Source organism: Ictalurus furcatus, chromosome 3 (assembly GCF_023375685.1).
Source record: "Ictalurus furcatus strain D&B chromosome 3, Billie_1.0, whole genome shotgun sequence".
Lineage (NCBI taxonomy): Eukaryota > Metazoa > Chordata > Actinopteri > Siluriformes > Ictaluridae > Ictalurus > Ictalurus furcatus.
The window spans coordinates 7,964,478-7,979,931 of record NC_071257.1 but is presented as its reverse complement, the minus strand read 5'-3'; the positions used below and the strand labels follow the sequence as shown (position 1 = coordinate 7,979,931).

Here is a 15,454-nt window from a genome sequence, read left to right as displayed (position 1 = left end):
ACTAGTACATCGCCACAATCAGCTGTTCAAAACCAAAATGCTAGTGAAAATGAAGTCAAGGGCCAGATGTGGCCTGTGGCTGATTGCATATTATAGGATATTTCATTACTGCAGTATAACGTCATACTGTTAGCTGTCTGCTGTTAGAGGTTTCCAAAATAATTCGTTTTAGAGAAAGTATGGTGATATCACATCTGTTTAACTTGTATGATCTTACAGTTTTTCATTCTTTGAATGCCTTTGTCCACAACTAAAAACTGATCAGTGCTTCTTGTCCTAAAGGTTGAACTAACAGGCCGGAACAGCTTGTCCTCAAATGACTGGTCCAAAAACAGAGCCTGAGCCTGTTTGAAATTATTAGGAGTGAAGCATGAAGAACAGGGAAGAGTGCAAAAACATTCTCGTAGCCTTATGCAAGTTGGTGATGTGGTAAAATGGCTGAGCATTTTGTGTAGTTTGACTGGAATCCCAAATGTTGCATTTTTGACTAAGGCTTTTATTAAGCATGAAAGTGACATCATTTCTGATTTAGTTTGTTCCATAAGCAGTTTCATTTCAGCAAACAGCAAGATGACTCAAGGCTAAGTATTTGCAGTTTTGAGTAACAGCAATAGAAAACATGGGCATCACTCCAGAGTTTTGCCTCATTGCATTTGGGAATGCTTTAATCGTAACCATGGCCTGCGGTTCCTTTACTAAAGTCTTTTCTGAAGTGAGAGTGTTCTGCATTTCATACTCCAAACATGTTGTCCAAGTACATATGAGGTGACTGTTTGCATCATAGCAACCAGCATGTCCTTGGCTCTTAGAAGTAGTTCAAGCAAAGTTGTTTCTTCATTCCACACTGTTCTGCTTCAGGAAAGTTAACATTAGAGAACACTCCAAGTTTAACCCTGCTATGTTCTGGAGCTCTATGTTAGGGCTTCAGGCTTACGTTTTTTAGGAGCTCTTGTGAACTCAAATGAAAAATAAACTGGGAGTACATTCAAAGTAGATTTTTTTTTGGAAAAAACCCCAAACTAAATTAAGATTTTACAGTGGCTTAAAAAGTCTACACACCCCAGTTAAAATGACAGGTTTTTGTGATGTGAAAAAGTGAATCCAAGATAAATCATGTGAGAACTTTTCCACCCTCGATGTGAAATTACAGCGTATAAAAAACATATTTGAAAAACAAACATTTTAGGGGGAAAAAAAAAACGTAACAATAACCTGGTTGCATAAGTGTGCAGACCCTTTTATAATTGGGGATGTGTTTGTGTTCAGAACCGATCACATTCAATATCATGTTAAAAAGTAATTATCATACAGCTGTCATGAATTAAATGATTCCGATTAACCCCAAATAAAGACCAACTGTTTCTGTAGGATTTTCTTCACATCGTCTTGGTTTCATCTGACTGCTGAAGCCATGGTCTGCAAAGAGCTTGTACAGGGTCTCAATGTCGAAAGCTATCGAGCAGGAGAGATGTACAACAAATATCCAAAAGATAAGATGTACCATGGAACACTGAAGGCAATCAGCAACAAGTGGAGGAAATGGAGCACCACAGTGACATCACCAAGAACAGGACGTCCCTCAAAAATTGATAAAACAACGGGAGCTGCAGAAATATCTGACAAGTACTGATTACTCTTTGCATGTGACAATCTCTCATATTCTTCACGTCTAGGCTATGGGGTAGGGTGGCTAGATCGAAGCCATTTCTCACACACAAAAAAAACAACAAAACATCCAAACTCAACTAAATCACCCCAACCATGTGGCAAAATGGGTTATAGTCTAATAAGACCAATTACAAAAGGTATATTAATTCCAAAAGGTATGTTTGGTGCAAAAAAAAGCACATCATCAGAAGAACACCATACCCATGGTGAAGCATGGTGGTGGAAGCATTGTGCCTTAGGGGTGCTTTTCTTCAGTCAGAACTGGGATTTTATCAAGGTGGAGGGAATCATGAATAGCTACAAATACCAGTTGATTTTAGTGCAAAACCTTCAGATGTCTGCTAGTAAGCTGAAGATGAAAAGGAATTTGACAATGACCCAATCCACATCAACAAAGGAATGGAAGATTTTGAATGACCTAGCCAGAACCCAGACCTGAATCCAACAAAAAAAATCTGTGGAGTGACCTGATGTGGGTTGTGCACAGGAAATGCCCTTACAATCTGATGGATCTAGAGTGTTTTTGCAAGAAAGTTTTTTTTTTTTGCCAAGTGAAGTTGTGCCATGCTGATAGACTTTTAGCCAAAAAGAGTGGTGTAATAAAATCGAAAGGTGCTTCAACAAAGTATTTGTTTGATTGTTTTTCACAATTGTTATACATTTTTAATTTCACATAGAGGGTGGAATGTTCTCACATGGTTTATCTTGGTTTAATTTTTTCCCCCATCACAAAAACCCGCCATTTTAACGGGCGTGTAGACTTTTTGTATCCAGTGTAGAGGTCTTTAAAATGAAAGATACCTGTGTGGGGCATGAGAGATCTGAATTAAGAATCACAGTAAACAGTCCAGAAGTACAAGATGTACCATATGTACGATGATGTTGCTTAATTTTTTATTTTTTATTATTTAATTTTTTAAATTATTTATTTATTTTTTTACTTTAGTTCTTATCAGATCCAACCCCATTAATTTGCCCAACTTACTACAAGACATACCAATCTGGGAGGGTTAGGAACAACACGTACCTTCATAAAGCAGCTGAATGTACTTGGTAGACAGCACTAACCCTATTCTATTTATGTCAGGAGAGACCTTTATAATAGTGGGATGAAATTTGATCAGCTGTTTATGCAGTTTATTGCATATTAGTGCTACATATGCTTCATCAGCATACCATGATCACCATGTTTTCGTTAAACTGTGAAAGACTAAAGGTACTTCTTCGGATTTAGCAGGTTTAGGCGGTCACCAAGTTGAGGGAAGAGATAAGGGACTATCTGTTCCCCACCATGGTTTGCAGGACCTCGAAGAACCACCTTGGAGGAATAGATAGCCTTGATGTCATGTAAAGCAGGTCACCATACGAGAAAATATATATGTTTACATACAAACCTAGGTGAGTGAAAGTAACAGCTCTTACCCAATATGTTCGTGTTGATCATCTACTATGAAGTTTTGTTTCTTTTGCATTGGTGGGTGCAAATTCAATTCACTTTTATTTGTATAGCGCTTTTAACAATGGACATTGTCCCAAAGCAGCTTTACAGAAATGTATAAATTCAGTAATTTTTTAAAAATTCAAATCCATGAATTTGTCCCTAATGAGCAAACTAGAGGCGACTCTAGCAAGGGAAAATCTACCTGAGACGATATGAGGAAGAAACCTTGAGAGGAAGCAGACTCAAAAGGGAACCCATACTAATCTGGATGACAACGGATAGTATAATTATAAAAAAGTCCCTTCTGTAAATATGCTAATATTACATGGTCAAATAATGCAGTTGTGTAACCAGGAAAATTCATTAAAGTTTATACATGAAGTCTGTTTTGTTGTACTTATCCACTGTTCACTGATTGAGATGAGTGCAAATCTGTTTGTGGTAATTGCAGTGCTAAAGCTATCATAGCAATTGTAGTCCTGGCCATCATAGCATAACTCTTCATATGAGTTGAGGTCCAAAGCCATCTTTATGGTTTTAAGTGGTGACATCCTCAGTAATCTCAGTGAGCTTTAGGATGCGCCATGTGGGGCCATCCTCAGCAGCAGCATGTAACTTCCAATTGATGAGAACTCCAACCAGAAGTAGGGCATCAAGAAGGATCAGGCAGGTCAGGATCACTGGCATCTCAGAATAATCATGTGTAGCTCGACAGAAAGTGAGTGGGAATGAGAGAGAGAGAGAGAGATAATTAGGTATGCTTATTGTCCCGTAATGTTTAAGGACAGTGTACTTTGCGTGAGTGCATGCAGGACTCTGGCAAGACTAGCTATGACAGCATAACTAAAGGGAGAGCCAGAAGGGAACACAAACATGAAAGTGCCCTGGGACATTTGGCAGCCAGCCACTCCACCATCAACAAACATGGGTGAATGTGTGTGTGACAGCATCCAAACACCCAGTTCACCACAACACTATATCCCTGTGAACTGTCTAGATCTGATCTTTTAAATAAAGAAAAACTATTCGCAAATAGCTTGACTAAACAAATATATTTTCAGCCTGGACTTAAACACTCAGAGTCCCGAACACTAATTGGAATGCTGTTCCATAAAGCTCTTCCCCCTACTGTAACCTTCGCTATTTGAGGTACCGACAAATAGCCTGCACCTTTTGATCGATGTAGGTGTGGCGGATCGTTAAAAAGCAAAAGTTCACTCGGGTACTGTGGTGCGAGACCATTCAGTGCTTTATCGGTCAATAGTAGTATTTCATAATCAATGTGAGATTTCACGGGAGCCAGTGCAGTGTTGATAAGATCGGGGTGATGGGGTCGTATCTTCTGGTTCTAGTAAGGACTCTAGCAGCTGCATTCTGGACTAACTGGAGTTTGTTTATACTCCTACTGGAACATCCAGACAGTAAGGCATTACAGTAATCTAGCCTAGTGGTGACAAATGCGTGAACTAATATTTCTGCATCATGTAATGACATTATATTTCTAATCTTAGCAATATTTCTGAGATGAAAGAAGGCTATCCTAGTAATATTATCTACATGAGCATCAAATGAAAGACTAGAGTCAATAATCACACCAAGGTCTTTGACTGCTACACATGATGAAACAGAAAGGCCATCCAGAGTAACTATGTAATCAGAAAGCTTACTTCTAGCTGTCTCTGGTCCTAGTAGAAGTATTTCTGTCTCGTCAGAATTAAGTAAAAAGGAAGTTAATAAGCATCCTGTGTCTAAATGAGATGAAAGGCAAATAATTAATTAGAATATTTACATTGGGGTTACTCTTTCTAAATTTACACTATATGGACAGAAGTATGTGGGCACCTGACCATTATGCCCATATGTGCCCATTCCAAAGCCATGCATCTTCATGGACTTCCCATTGTGCACAGGGACATTGCCATGATGAAATGGGTTTGGGCCCATTAGTTCCAGTTAAAGGAAATCGTAATTGGTCTGTACAGGATTTTTTTTCCTGATTGTTGCAGCCAAAAATGCTTGATTTTGCTGCAGCTTTTTTTTTTAACGTAATTGTTTTGCACTGTCTGTTTTGTCGGTAACTGAGACCTTTTAGCTGTACAGCACATGTGAATCAAAGAGGCATCTTGGCCCAAATCTGTGGAAAATCTGAGGTAATTTAAAAAAATTGTAAGCTGTGAATATTGCGGAGTCTGCTTGATTTTGTTACTTCCTACGATCATAAAATTGCAAAAAAATCCTGGAGGGGCTGATTAAAGCTACAGCATACAGAGACATTCTTGACAATTGTATGCCTCCAACTTTTGAGGCAACAGTTCATGGAAGGCCCTCATATGGGTGTGATTTTAAAACACTGATGCTTGCCTGTAAAGGCAAAAAATGTACCAACACCCACTTAACTCAAAGCTCTTATCACAGCCCCCACTGCACCTAGCTCCCTCCGATCCTATAGGGAGGATGCATCCAGACTCTTATCTGTTCTGGCACCTAGGTGATGGAATGAACTTTCCCTAGATGTCCAAACAGCTGAGTCACTGGCAGTCTTCAAATGATGTCTAAAGACCTACCTCTTCCTGAAGTACTAAAATTAGCACTTTATTTAAAAAAAATGTTGTATGTGTGTTTCTTACTATATTACGTCCTCAACAGAGTTTTTAGACTGATGGTACTATTAGACTTAAAAGCACGTCTGTAAGTCGCTCTGGATAAGGCCGTCTGCCAGATACTATAAATGAAATGTCTACCAAATATGTGAAGTTTTAGCTTTTGTTCTTAAAACAAATATTTGATTCCGTGTTCCCAGCTTAATAATAATTCATTAAACCTAGTTTTCATACATTTCCAAGATATATGACTCCAGATTGCTTAATCAATACTGCCTCAAGTAAAATCATGTAAATCAAACACACTAGTGGCACTTTTTTCCCCATGTTTTGAGCTCTAGAGAGTGAATGAGATTGCTTTTATTTACTGCTCGTCCGATCCTAGCTCGTTCTTGCTCCCTCTCCCCATGAGCTTTGTTAATGCCATTGGTAAATTGGAAACAAGGGGTGTGTACACTGTATGGTGTGAGATATGTGTGTGTGTATGTATATATAATAATGTTATATAAATATGCTGCTTTTTCTGTCACAGATGAGACAAATTTGCTTGAGCTGTCCTCATTTACCTGGTTGGGGTGCTATCATATCACCTATGTGTCGGAATCTCTAAATATCATGGCTCTCAGTCAATATTTAGAGAAGTCCACGCTCCATTACTCACTGCATGATGCACAAAGCAGTATGCCTAAGCAATACTGGCAAGCAGTTAAGTACGGTACTATGCCATTTGCGACATGGCCCAAGTATTTGGAACTATGAACATATGTTCACTATCCAGTTTATTAGGAACCCCTGCACATTCATGCGGTTATCTAATCACCCTATTATTATGATTTGTGCAAAAAATCATGCAGATTCAGGTCAAACGCTTCAGTCACATCAAGCAGGGTGAAGAGAAAGTCTGATCTCTGTGACTTTGATCATGGGTATTGGTAAGAAATGGGCTGGTTTCAGCAGTTCAGAATCTGCTGACCTCCTGGGATTTTCACACACAGTGGTCTTTAGAGTTTACACATAATTGGGGGGGGGGGGACAACATTGAGTGAGTGACAGTTCGGTGGGTGGAAAAGCCTTGCTGATAGAGATCAGAGCGAAATGGCCAGATTGGTTTGAGCTGCCAGGAAGGATATAGTAATTCACATAAGCACTCTTTACAATCGTGGTGAGATGAAAAGCATCTCAGCTCGCACAAAACTTCATATCACGTGGTATCGGATATTAGTATAGGTTGGTATTCTTTATGAGCACATTATTGGACCGATACCTGATATCTGTGTCAATGTAGTCACCGTTATTGATTACCAAGTGAAAGAACAACACCTTTTGCTTTCTTGGAGGGAGTTTGAAATACTGAAAAATCCAGTGACGCGCACACACACATGCCTCCAGTCAGTCTTGCCTAATATTTTAGTGCGGGGGGCTCCAGGAATAGCCAGCCTGGTCATAACCACCAATAGACATGTAACCTGAGGAGGTCTCTTATGAAGCAAAAGCAACTAGTCATAGTGATAATGGGTTATATACACACATCACATGAGGTTTTTTTTTTACGCTAAAGGTTTCATAGACGAGTTTTAATAAGGTGTCAAGCCACTTGAAGTGGTGTCCCTAAATAATGTTTCACATCCACACACACAGGCTGCTTATTGTCGAGCCCTGCTGCCTTTACTTCATCATAGACCTTCTCAGGTTACTTGCTGCTCATTTGAGACTCAGCAAACCACCAAGTAGGTTATTTCTGGAGCCCCTGTCACTAAAATACAACCCCAATTCCGAAAAAGTTGGGACAGTATGGAAAATGTTACTAAAAACGAAGAGGAGGGATTTGTAAATGTACTTGTAATTAAACAACAAAAAAACCCTTAAAGACAAGGTATTAGATGTTTTACCTAATCAGCTGCATAGTTTATTTAAAGATTTGTTTATTTTGAAGTTAATGCATGTAACCATGTTCCAAAAAAGTTGGGACAGGGGCAATTTAGGACTAATAGTGATGTGACGAGTTGAAGTAAGAAGGCAATCGTCTACTCATGGTATATAAGGAGCCTTCAGAAAAGGCCCAGTCTTTCAAGAGCAAGGATGGGTCGAGGCTCGCCAATCTGCCAACAGATGCGGCAGCGAATAACCCAACACTTTGAGAACAACATTCCCCAAAGATAAATCAGTAGGATTTGGGGCAGTCCACCTTCTACTCTGCACAATATAATTGACCGAATTCCTTGAATCTTTAAGTCTCTGTGTGTAAAGGGCAAGGCTGAAAACTAATGCTGGGTATTTCAACCAATTTGGCGATTTGATCCTTATTTATATGGATTCAATTCGATTTCTGTTCGATTCAGTATAGATTAGTTATCAATATTTCATTTAAAATGGTAGTTTTGCAGACATGGAATCCATATTTTAATATAAATGCTTTTAACTGAAACCCTCCTACTTGGCTATATTACGGAAATACACATTTACATTAACAATCAGGACCACACAATTACGTTTAATTACTTTTTCCTTTTACTTTGAGTAACAAACATTGTTAACTAGAAATCATAAATACGTGCATACAATGCACACAAGGTAAGCACAAACTGCACAATGCACATTACTGTAAAAAATTAAATAAAAACATTGTAAATATGCAACAGTGAAATTCATTAACAACTTTGTTGACCTCATCTTAACGTCACTGCCTTTGAACATGAAATACTTCCACACATCAGACTTTAATTTCACCGGCGCTGGCTTCAAATGCCTACCATGACTTCCGCCATGATCCTCTGTTTTTTTTTGTTTTGTTTTGTTTTAAGTGGAGCAACTCGAAAGATGGTGACATCTTCAGGACGAGAGGCAAAGTACAGAGAACATTCATATCCTCTCAAGTAAATCACGCACATTAAGAATCGATTTGGGGATTTCCCAAATCATCGTTTTTTTAAATTGAAGGTCAATTAAAATCAGAGAATCGATATTTTTTACCCAGCCCTACTGAAAACCACTTCTGAATGCACATAATCTCCAATCCCTCAGACCTCACTGTCTTAAAAACCGTCATGAGTCTGTAATGGATATCCTGACATGGGCTCGGGAATACTTTGATAAACCTTTTCAGTCAATATTATTCGCCGCTGCATCCACAGATGCAAGTTACAGCTTTACTGTGCAAAGCAGAAGCCATACGTCAACACTGTCCAGAAGTGCTGCCGACTTCTCTGGACTCGGTCTCATCTGAGATGAACAGTAGCACAGTGGAATCGTGTTTTGTTGTCCGAGGAGTCAACATTTCACGTAGTTTTTGGATAAAACAGTCGTTGTGTTCTTCGGGCCAAAGAGGAAAAGGATCATCCAAGCTGTTATCAGCGTCAGGTCCAAAAGCCAGCGTCTGTCATGGTATGGGGGTGTGTCAGTGCCCATGGCATGGATAACTTGCACATTTGTGAGGGCATCATTAATGCAGAAAGATATGTACACATTTTGGAGCAACATATGCTGCCATCCAGAGTAGGACAACGCCAAACCACATTCTGCCCGGATTACAAGTGCATGTTTGCATGAGCAGTGAGTGCAGGTGCTATCATGGCCTGCCTGCAGTCCTGACCTGTCTCCAGTTGAGAATATGTGGTGCATTAGAAGCATAAAACGAAGGCAACGAAGGCCCCGTAAATTTGTGCAGCTGAAGAAATGCGTAATGGGTGGGTGGAGGAAAAATTCCACTTGCTAAACTTAACCAACCGGTGTCTTCCACACCCGAACGCTTAATGAGTGTTATTAAAAGAAAAGGTGATGGTACACAGTGGTAAACAGTCGACTGTCCCAACTATTTTTGGAGTATGTTTCAGTCATCAGATTTTAAATGAGTGTATATTTTAAAAGAAAAAAAAGTTCACAAAGTTAGAAATCAAATGTTAATATGTTGTCAATATAGTACAGGGTGAATTGACTTTTCAAATGCCTTTTTTTTTTTTGGTTGCATTTTCCATACTGTCCCAACTTTTTCGGAATTGGGGTTGTACCATGATACCTGAGCACAGGAAGTGTTGGTGATGGAGAATATTGGAGGCTGGCCATTTCCTGTCCATTACAGTAGGGATAGAATTTGAGGATTTTTGGTAGTAATCTGAATCGGAAATGCTTCTCTTGTATATTTTGTTCATCCCAAAGTGTCGGCCTGGATGTCTTAAGGCAGTGAATTGAGATCCTAATTTGACGCCACAAAAATTTCTGCCATGTTTTAAGCTGTTTAACAAATCTAAATGTAAATATCAGGGTATGAAAGCTGAAATTCTGATCCATCTCATTCATTTTTTGATTTCAAAGTTTGGGCTCAATGAATAACAAAAAAACAAACAAAAGAAATGGCCTTGCCTTTCCAATATGTTTTGAGGAGACTATATATACTGGCATGGGAACATCCCTCTTAGGCAGACCCTCATCTCTCCAACTCTGTTTTGGTTAGGGTTCAAGATTAAGATAACTTTCACACACAAGTGAATTCTGGAGATATGCCAGCACAGATTTTTCCCCAAACAACTGTTCCAACCTGCCATCTCCCAGGAGAGATTATATGTTGCTTAAGGTGTGATATTATCATTTATCTGACAGTTGCTCCTAAAAAATGTCTTAATTTGAGTCATATGTGGGTTTTAAACAAATGATAATCATGCAATACATGGAATTCGGAGAACCTCTGTACACGGCTTTTCTCTTCAACACTCCTTTACCAAGCCTTTAAAAAGCAATGGTCTTTTTCTTAATGCAGCATGTCTTTAGCTGGGTTTGATGTCCCCAGTCCTAAAAAATCAGTGTGTAATATGAACATGCACATTGCTTTAGGTATAACCTTTTTGAGTGGGAAATAGTAAAATACTAACCAAAGCAGATTGATTAAGACCTTGATGACTCCAATCAAACACTCCTAACATGTGATGGCTGACCCAAAGTAATTCTATTGGTCATAACAGAATTAGGCTGTATAGAGCTTCAGGAAGAAAATAGGCTACGGTCATTGGACATGTGGATTTTTGTATCTATTTTCTGAGAAAGAAAACTATTTCACGATTTTTATTTTATATAAACAAAAGAGGGATTCCATGCAAAATTCAGGAGAAATAAGTGTCAACAAAGGGAACATTACATTTTAAATTGCCAGTTAAATCTGAATTTTAACTTTCCACACTTAGTTAATTCTTTGTCCCTGTTTCATTACTTTCATACAGAAGTTATCTATGCAGCCATGAAGGACAGATTTCTCACCCAAAATGCAAGATTTTCTCATTAGTGCTTCCTAATTATGGCAAAAGTGTTAAAAAATAAAATAAATAATTAATTAATTCAGCAGCATTGGTGTAAAAAAAAAAAAATTAAAATAAATAAATTCTGCAGCATATAATGTCATAGATATTTGAAACATAAATCATTTTTAAATGGCACACATCTGACGGTATATATGCTTTGAAATGCTACACTATATGGCTACAAATATGTGGACATCCTTCTTAATTCAGGTGTTTCAGCAACACCCACTGCTAACAGAGGCATAAAATCAACTGCATAGCCAGGCAGTCTCCATTAATAAACATGGTAGAATGGGTTGTACTGAAGCTCAATGACTTTAAACATGTTACTGTCATAGGATGCTGCCTTTGCCCCAAGCCCATTCCTGAAATTGTTGCCCTGCTAGATCTGCCCCTGTCAAATGCAAAAGCTATTATTATGAAATGGGAGTGTCTAGGAACAACATCAGCTCAGCCACAAAGTTATTAAACCACATAAACTCACAGAGCAGGCCCACAGAGTGCTGAAGCATGTAGCACATAATCGCCTATCCTCTTTTGCATCACTCTCTACAGAGTTTTGAACTGCCTCTGGAAGCAGCATCAGCACTAGAAATGTGTGTTTAGAACTTCATGAAATGGTTCTCCATGGCTGAGAAGCTATACACAAGCTGTACCTAAGATCATGATGCACTGCCAAGCATTGGCTGGAGTGGAGTAAAGCATGTCGTCTCTGCACTCTGGAGCAGTGGAAACATGTTCTGTCTCACACGTCACTGTCTGGCAGTCTGATGAATGAATCTGGGTTTGGCAGATGCCAGGAGAACGTAAAGTGTAATGCTAATGTTACAGCATACAAAGACATTTTAGTCAACTGTAGGCTTCCATTTGTGTGGTAACAGTTTGAGGAAGCCCCTTTCCCGTTTCAGCATGACTGTGCCAATCTGCATGAAGTTCATAAAGTTATAAACAAAATCCATGAAAACATGGTTTGATGAGTTTCTTCATTGATCACCATTTCTTCATATATTTTGTCATGAATGTTATTCCAGGTCTGCGAATCATTTTGGTCCTCAGTAAAATTGGCTGCAAGTTGGAGAACTGAAGGCACTTTAAATGAAATGTACATACACCTGAGTAAACATATTTGATAGACATGCAGGAAAAACACAAACCATCTGTAAAGTTGCAAATGCAAATTAAAGTAGTGGTATATTTCAAGTGACAAAAGAGCCAAATGGAATCAGAAAGGAGGATACTTTGCACGTACTCTGAAAATGCAGTGCTGTGAAAAAGTATTTGCCTGATTTCTTGTGTTTTCTTTTATGTATATCTCGTACTAAATAGTTTTAGATCTACACGTGAAGCACAACATAAACAAATGCAACCTGAGAAAACACACAATACAGTTTTTATTTATTTTTTATATTGAAGCAAAAAAAGTTGTCCAAGACCTATCACCAATTGCCCCTTCACTGAAACCAAACGTTTCTGATAACTGGAGATCAGTCTTTCACTTGCTTCAAGTACTAGGACTTACTCCTAGGCTTTGGATCATTGTCTTGCTGCATAATCCAGTTGCACTTGAGTTTCAACTTACGGACAACCGATTTCCAAACAAATCCTTCCATCCTGGCCTAAGACCAAGATGGTACTTTCCTTTGCACGTTTTAAAAAAATTTTTTTTAAAGGCTCCCAAAGTATGAATTTAGTCATGATTGTGCAGATCATTTGAATGCGTAAAGGTTAGGTTAAATGCAAGTGTAATAGAGTGCTAATGGATCATATTGAGATTGAGAGTAGAGCTTCACACACGTCTGCTAATGAGCTAATCGCTGCAAGTTTTGTTCATGTATTGTGGCTACATCTAACTTCAACAAGTTTGATATGGACAGAGCTAGCTCAGCAGTTAGGATTGTGCTGCAGATTAGACGTTTGAGCGTTCATATTCCAGCACTATACCTATAGACTGCAACTGTTGATGATGCAGATGAAAAAGACCCTTAGCCCTGAACTATTATCTTAATACTTCTCTGTAAAATAGATTCAAAGGTCATTTAGTAATTTTCCCGTTGCTGAGTGAACCTTGCTCCATGGAGAACTCTGCCTGTTTAGACCACGATTCCTCTTCCCAGTGTTGGCATGTGAATTCAGTTAGAGCTCATTTACTCTCAGATCATATTAAATGTGCAGATGGTTTCCAAAGGGAGCCAGTGTTCAGTTTTGCCTGTACTAATGCGGAGAGTGCTGACATTCAGTAGTCTACCTTAGAGATTCTTCCATGACTTTAAAAAAAAAATAAATAAAAAAATAAAAATTCCAGACTAAGTACGAGTACATGGTTTTTTTGGTACCGGTCAATACTGTGAATAACCTACTTAATTTTACTCAAACAATTGCGTTATGGAACATTTCCGATTTAGGTCTGTTCATGTAGGTTGCTGAACTGTATGGATTGCCATCATTAATGGTAAAATCACTGTCATTTTTTGTCCTCTGTTCATTAGTGTGACTGCGTACACTAGACACTTGTCATATAGGGTGTGTCTCAGCCAGCTCCCTTGTTCAGTAGGTAGTGAATCGGTAGTTCAGTAGGTAGTGAATACGAGTTTGGGTATTGATAAGGACCCTGGATCACTATACATTGGGACACACTGATAACTCAATTTCCGACGACATGGCTACGTACTCGTGTTGTAAAACTTCACTGAAAATTTTTGAAATATTTAAATTTTAAATGTCATAAAAATTTGTTAGCTTAATCACACACATTTCTGCCGTAATATGTCAAGCAGGATAATGGGAAAGCTAGTGGATTAAAAAGAAAAAAAAAAAATTAATAAACACTCAAAAGTCATTAGACTCAGACAAACCGTATATAGAACGTTAAATAAATTTTAAAATTGCTAACATAAGTAATCATTTGAGAGTTACAACAGCACTAACAAGCTACTTACACTTGTAGACAAAGTTGGCTAAGAGTTCGTCCACGTTATTTGTTCGTTATTTATTTTTTTTTTTTGAGCTGAGAGGCTTCAGAAAACATGTCATCATTTCCAGGAAGGGAACATAGTGAGCATCGATGCTCCCTGGTTTTTGAGGCGCATTGTGGGATGTTTTTAGGGAGCGAACGTTCCAGTGCACTGGAAGGATTTTGCGATTGAGACAGTCCTTAAAATTGCTGACTACTGAACTAGGGAACCGGTTGAGACGCCCCCATCATATCACATCGTATTGGATGTTGATATCGGAACATATTTACGTAAATGAGCTTTATATCGGATATCGACATTTGTATTATTGCATTGTAGCAGTCCATGTTGACAAGTCTGATTTGAGTCACAAGCACCTGATTCTGCTCATGCATTGGTAGTCATTCAGTTACCTGCCCCTAGGAGAAGGAACTAGAGAACTATGCTTCCTTCATTATTCTTTCTCAAACAGTTGAATTATTGAGTGCCACGAGTAAATCTCTTTAATGGAGGAGTTGCTTAGATTTCTGACAGCTGTTTGGACCTCTGTAGCTTGTGTTTGTGTTCTGTGTATATGCATCGAATGTGTTTTGCTTGTTTTATTGAGCCTGGGAATGTCCCACTTTGTTTGGATGATATTGGAGTGCCTTATCTGTTCGTTTGTTGTCTTTGTGGGGCCACTTTGGGTTCTCACGAAAACTCGGTCTCCTCATTGGTGTCTATCTATCTATCTATCTAGTATTACTTGAGAGAGATTGACAAATGGACGGATAGATAGCCATTATATTAAATATAGAGTTATATTAAATATAGAGTAATGTATAGGCCTAATGCATATAGTCATGCTTTCTAAACTATGTAATGAATTCCAGAGTTCTAGTGTTTGGGAGGAGTGAATTTGTGAGGCGTCAGAGAACTGCTTTCCGAGAACTCCACTGTGTTGTTGCGTTCAACGTATTAGATGAGCTCTGTTCGGCAGCTGACGCTGTAGTTCGCACTGTTGGTGGAGCGCAGAAGGAGACTCATTGTAAGACTTAAAATCTTTTTTTTTTTTTTTTTTAAACATTCAGTCTTTCTTTGCATATTGGAAGTTATTTGTTGCTCTTTGTTTGCAGTTGTTTAGGTCAGTGTAATACAGTAAGGCATCAGCATGTTCTGCATTGCATTCAAATAGTTGATGGTATTGATTGACCATTGCTCTTGTAGCATTTGTCTTCTGACTGATTTCTGCTAGGTCTTGATATTGCAAACTCGGTATATTTACCAATGATGATCAGATGATGGGCAAGGAGAAATCCTTCATGTATTTTACTGTGATATTTAATATGTTTTGAATCATTAGATTATTCAAACATACTAAGAAACAGCTTCTGAAGCTTAAAGCAATTGTTAAATAAATAATTTTCAGTGTTTTGTTGGTGCTGTAGCTTTTGTCTGTTTAGAATGGCCAACTCTTTTGTTAGTTTTGAAATTTAGCTCTGATGGTTGGAATTTTTACTGTTTATTTAT

At 38.4% G+C, this 15,454-nt stretch overlaps 1 protein-coding gene across 11 annotated transcripts in view; it reads left to right on the top strand.

The window, feature by feature from the left end:
* slc29a1a (solute carrier family 29 member 1a) overlaps positions 1-15,454 on the top strand; it is a 43,149-nt gene that overhangs the window by 13,269 nt on the left and 14,426 nt on the right. For 3 of the 11 annotated variants that reach the window (XM_053620605.1, XM_053620604.1, XM_053620602.1), the window contains one exon: positions 1,369-3,066. The exons of 4 other annotated variants lie outside the window; for them this stretch is intronic. The gene's annotated coding sequence lies outside the window, so the exon portion shown is untranslated. 4 more of the 11 variants (XM_053620606.1, XM_053620603.1, XM_053620609.1 and 1 more) reach the window with 3 other exon arrangements.